Below are 6,353 nucleotides of genomic sequence, written 5' to 3'. Positions count from 1 at the left end.
GCAAAAATTATGGTTACAATATTTATATCTACTTTATCTCTTATTATAACTAAGGAAAACTATATCTATTCTTCAACTCCATCAACGACTCCAGAATGATATATTACCTAAGTAAGCAGGAAGTGCATTGTAAGCAACTTTCAAAACTCTAGAATTGACAGAGACATCTCGCTGCCTGGACTGTCACCGAAAGTTCTTCTGTAAAACTGGGGCACCCATCTTCAGCCTATAGGTCCATAGTATTTGGCAGACTTTTCCAGGAAGCAGGAAATTTCAAAGATAGTTCTGCCTATATTGGCAGTTTGTTAGTCACTTTCTTCTGTGTCCTGAAGAATATTTGGCAGACTCTTTCATGAAACAGGAACCCTAAAGGACTGTCTCACCCCCTTTAGGCAACTTCAGCAGTCATTTTTCTGTGGGTCCTGAAAGTCCAGTCAAGCAGTTCAAGCAAGAGCAATTTCATGCCTAAATGGCAGCTAACAAATTCTATAAGGAACCTCTTTGATGCCCATTCTTCATCCTCTTGAAGTAAATTGGTCCTGCCAGGAGCAGATGTGACTCATTGTCATGAAAAGTCCTAAGTTCTTAAAACATTTTAAATACCATATTTTGTAGTCTTTGAAAGATCTGAAGAATACCTACTTAAATATATCTTTATATAGCTAGAAAACCTAACATGAATACAAGCTTGACTACTATAGATAATGATCTATTAGCTGTATTTTTAAATTATACATTACATTTTTAAATGAGCTGTACAAACACAATACCTTAAGTAAGAGCAGAAATATAACAAAATTGATCTTAAATTTGTATCAATAAACCAAGATCCATTCAAATGCAAAGTATTTATCTCTATAGCATATTCCCCTTTAAATGTAAAGAAACATTTGTTAACAATATTTTGGAATTTGGCCATAGTTCTCTTCAAACTTCTTCCTGCTTTTTGTTGGGTGTGATAATTTTTTAGGGGTGTTAATGGTGACTTTCTGGGGGGGTCTTGGTCCATCAAACCACATTAGTCTGAAAGATGTCCACAGGTTCTCATCTGTGGAAACAAAAGTAGAATCCCTTTTCAAAGCAACATATTCTTACACTCAAATTTTGAAGTCAAGACACCTTTAAATCACATATATTGGTTTAGCTCAGAAGCCTATACAATGAAATGTCTCTCTGTATCTAGCTCCTTCACAGTCAAAAAATTCAAAGAAAAGACAGTAATATACATAATCCAGACTCTCTGTGTATATTTCATCTTTACATGGCTTATTTTTCTTACTCCATTACTTTTTCTACAAGTTTAATATTTATTTTATTATCTTTACTCATTTAATCTATGACTGTCTATACTCTTTATATTATATTTACTGTCTCCTTACTCTTTTTTTTTCTTTCTCCCAAGCCTACATACATTTTTTAAACACACTGTGTCTTATTTAGAGGTCTTTTATATCTGAATCTGTTCTATTGTGTATCTGAAATCCTTTTCTGTCCAAGAGTGCTTCTTAAAATGCTAAGAGACATTATTAGGATTAAGGATGCTTTGCTTTTTGGCTCTACCCCATCCAACATAGCAGAGGTGTGTTCACTGCCTCTGAGACTGCTGGATGAGAGCCACTCACCACCTCAACGCTAGTAACCAGTTGGCCCATGCTGTCACCAAGTAACTTGCAGCACACTGCCCACAAACCTGCTTGGCCTCCTGAAAGAGCCAGAGTTTGTGCTGCTAGCATGGCCCAGGAAGCCACTGCTTTGAAATTATGTGGGTTTTTTTTTCTGTTACCACTGAATCAGGAAGGCTTCTCTTAAATGAATCATGCCTCTGCTTGCTTCTAGTAAATAGAGCCCACCTGAGAAAATGATGCTACCAAAAAGCCATGCTTAATTCTGTTCTTTTGTGTCTAGGATTCCTTTACACACTTTCTCTGGTTTTATGTCAGTCCCATGTTGGCATGCCAATTGTTAGGGGAGGCTGCTCATTTATTCCCAGCTTCCCAGATCTGAAATCATCACTCAGAAACCATATTATTTGCAATACTGTTTGGTCGATAGCTTAAGCATATTTCTAGCTAGCTGTCATAACCCAAACTAACCCATCTCCATTAATCTGTGCATTACTATGAGGTCATGGCTTACCTGAAAAGCTTCAACAGCCTCCAATGGAAACATCTGTCTCCTGTGGCAACTACATGGTGTCTCCCTGACTCTGCCTACTCTCTCTATATACATATCTTCCAGCCTGGCTATATTCTGTTAAACCATTGGCCGAAAGCAACTTTATTTGTTAACCAATAAAAGCAACACATGTACAGAAGGACTCCCCACACTAGTTCACTTAGCAAAAAGCATGTGAGATTTTTATCCATGGGGTAATGCATGTTGTCAACACATTTTTATAGCTGAGAAACATTCAATTTTCTGAATGTAACCCTGTTTATGCATTCACTCATTGAAGATCATTTGTGTGGTTTAAGACAATTATGGGTGATGGTACATTTGCAATCATATTTTGTGAATACATACGAGTTTTATTTCAGAAGGGTACATACCCAGGAGTGAGATATCTAGATTATATGATAAGTATGTATTTGTGGACTGGAGATAGTTCATCAGCTAAGAACTTCCAGCTCTTGTAGAGGACCCTAAATTGGTTCCCAGCATCCAGTTCACAAACCGCCTCTAACTCCAGCTCTGAGGATCTGGTGTTTCCTTCTGGCCTTCTTAGGCATCTGTATGTGTATGTGCATTTCCCCTTGCCCCCCACACAAATGATACTTAAAGAATATGTTTGTTTAGGTTTGCAAATATCTTCCAGATGATTTTCAGAGTAGCTATACCATCTTGATTTCCTGTCAGCAACACAGGAGATAGAATTGCAGTTTCACTCAAGTTTGTTCTTTTGATTTGTTAATAACTTTATTTCTTTGTAATGTTGTTAATGGCACGTTGCTTCATATTGTTAATCTTCATTATGACCCTGTGGCTGATAGTTGTATTCAGGTTTTTAGAAGATGAATTGTAGTTTGTTCTGTAACTGAGGATTCTCTCATTTTAGTTATTCTGGAAAACTCATATTTACAGCAACTGAGAAGGTCGCTTTTTCCATGCTTTTTTAAATTTCTGTTTCGAGAATATCACCAAGCACACCTACTCATGCTTTTCTTTAACATATATTTCTATATTTGATTAGCACTTCTTCATCTTTGTCTCTTTCTGCTGCATCCTGGGAAATTCCCCAAGACATGCATTCCAAATCACCAAGTCTCTCTTTAAATGTATCCGATTCCTTAAATTTTCATTTGCCATTTATAGAAACTATTCAGTTATTCATTCATCAATCACTCCCCATATTCCTTAATGGCATATTGTCTTTTTCTCAAATTCTCATTGATTTACTTAAACAATATTGCTAACATTCATTTGTAGTCTTTGTTTCTGATGTTGATCCCAGATTTGCTCCATTTCTTGCTTTCTTATTTCTGTTTTTTTTTTGACCTAGAAAATAAAAGACATCTTTACTTAAAAGAGGAGTGCATCGAAATAATGAGTAAAGTGAAAAGTAATTTGGTAACAGGGAGGCACTGAATAGATGAATTTGCTAGTATTTTTCCTACCATTTTATCTAATGGAGGCTGCCAGGAGGTAAAATCATGTTGTAATTATATATTCTAAACCATGGTATTTCTGTTTTGTTTTTGTCTTTGAGATTATGCCAGAGCTATCAGAGCACAGGAAATGTATTACATATGTTAATATTCTACATAAATATTCTTTAAATACTTTCTGTAGGGGAGGTAAATATTGCTAGGGACTGATCTCGGGGTTTTGGCCAGAGTTATCTGAGTTATATGTAGGTGTTTGCAGAGGTCAGAAGAGGGTATTGGATCCACTAGAGTTACATGTTTTATGAGCCATTCAACACGGGTCCTCTGCAAGTACAACAAGGGCTCTTAACCACTGAACCATCTCTCCAGATCCCCATTTCTTTAGTTTTAACATAATCACAACAAAATTTAAAGATTAAACTGGCATTAATTGAGTGTCTATGTGCCTGCTGCAATGCTATGTCATTTATATGTAATTTTAGTGTAGTCTTCATGACTATTTTTTTAAAAATTAAAACCTTACAATTTGGCGCTACAAAATAGCTCAGCAAATAAAGGCCCTTGCTGCTAAACCTCGTGCCCTGGATTCAATTCCCAGGACCTACATGGTGGAAGGAAAGAAAAGACTTCCTCAAGTTGTCCTCTGATGTCTACACATGTCCCCACAGAAAATAAATAAGTAAATATAAACCATAGCTTGGACCATAGAGCACACAGCACTTAAGTTTTCCAAAGATCACTCTGCTAGTAAACAGTGGAGCTGGTGCCTGAAAACAGACCTCTCTTTCTCTAAACTCTGTACATTTTGTCAAGTCATTTGACTTTGGTAAGAAATAGAAGCAGTAAATAGAGCTAATTTTCCAGGTTCTCCAGCTGAAATCTCTTCTGCCTTCCTATGAGAGAATTAATTTTTAGGTTAACAATCCTTTGTGTGAGGCTTACTCCTAAATACTCTGTCTCCAGTCCAAATGCCTCATTAGAAAAAAGAAAATACTAAATTTGTTTCTCCTATGCTTGCAACAATCAACACAAAAGATTTCTGACACCACACGTGTGGCAAATTTTCCTCTATGTCAAGTATCAAAAAACACTCTAACAGACACTAGTTGGCCATGCTTTAATTCAGTCATTTATGTCAGATCATAAAGCTAAGTGTTCAGTCTCCTAGACTGCCCCCACCACCACTTCAAATGCTTAGCAAGTCATAGACCCTGATTGTACTTAAGTTTCTGACCTATGAGCTGTGATCAGGGCTCCCACAACTCCTTCCATGTCTATAATCATTGCTCACAGAACTCAGAGAAACACTTAGCTTACTGGCTTATTACAAGGGGTACAGAGGAACCCAGATGAAGAGAAGCATAGAGCAAGGACAAGAGGCTGCTGCTTTGGCACTCTATTCCCCAGAAACCTTCATGTATTTAGCTGCCTGAAGCTTCTGGAACCATGTCCTTTGGGGTTTTTGGAGGCTTCACTACTTAAGCATGAGTGGTCTGAGGACTGACCCTTGGGGCCTTGATGGTACAAAATCAATGCTGCCCCACTGAGCTCTATCCTCAGCCATTTCTTTAGACACATTCAAATGACTGGTTTTACTTTTGGTCTTTGGTGATCAATTCAGTCCTTAGCTCTTCTCCCCAGATCAGAAGCCACAGGGTGAGGCTAAAAGTCCCAACTCTCTGATCCTGTAGTGGTCTTTCTGGTAACGATGTTCCATTCTAAAGTGACTTAGAAACTGCCAACCAACAAACAAAATCAGCCTGCAAGGGACATTATTGCTGCAGAGATTCCCAGGAGTTTAAGAATTTTATGCCTGGAAATATATTACAACAGCACACTTTCCGATCCCTTTGAATATTAATAGGAACAATGTAGAATTGGAAGTTACTAAAAAGCAAAGAAAATAAAAGACCCCAAATTTTTCTAGTGTATAAATTTATGCTCAATAAATTTATGCACATTTTATTTAATATTACAACCATAGCCACTATTAAAATTTATCATTTAACACTCACAATCATTATCAACACCACTGCAACAATAATTCTGTGTAATATTTTATATAACACAGTGCACAGACATGCATGCAGGCTAAACATTAATATACAAAAAATAAAAGTAAATAAATCTTAGAAAAAATGTTCAAGGTCCTCCTTGACTACATAGCAAGTTTAAGGCCACCTGTGCTACATGACACACTCATGAAAAGCAGAACATTCCTAACAGCAAATAGTGAATACTCACATTTGCAGCGGCCTATTGAAGACATAGGCTATTATCATTACCCTTGAATTTGTGTTACCTTCCTTCTAACTATGTTCTTTATACTTTATTTTTGGTTGTCATGTCTTGTTTTTCTTAGTAATTTATATATGTTGTAATCTAGAAAAGGTGGTGCATGAATAAAAAATGCCATGTGAGAGAGCCCACATGGAAGGGTTTTTTATTGGGGGAACATGAATGGGAAAAGGGGGGAGGGGAGAGGGAGAGGCTGGCCTTTAGAGACAGGAGTAGCAGAAGAGAAGAGAGAAGCAGAAGAGAGGGAGAGAGAGAGGGAGGGAGAAGGAGACAAATAGACAAACAGATGGAGGCAGAGAGAAAGAGAGATGGGTGGTGAGCAGGGCCCATTTAAAAGGGAAGGTAATGAATGTGTACAGCAAATCTTTTAATGACTGCAGCTGAGGATGTGTCCTGTCAGGATCGCAAGGGCAGGCCAGTACAGATGCCTGAATACTATCGTTCCTCCCT

Source organism: Microtus pennsylvanicus, chromosome X, assembly GCF_037038515.1.
Source record: "Microtus pennsylvanicus isolate mMicPen1 chromosome X, mMicPen1.hap1, whole genome shotgun sequence".
NCBI lineage: Eukaryota > Metazoa > Chordata > Mammalia > Rodentia > Cricetidae > Microtus > Microtus pennsylvanicus.
This window is presented reverse-complemented; position numbering follows the sequence as displayed.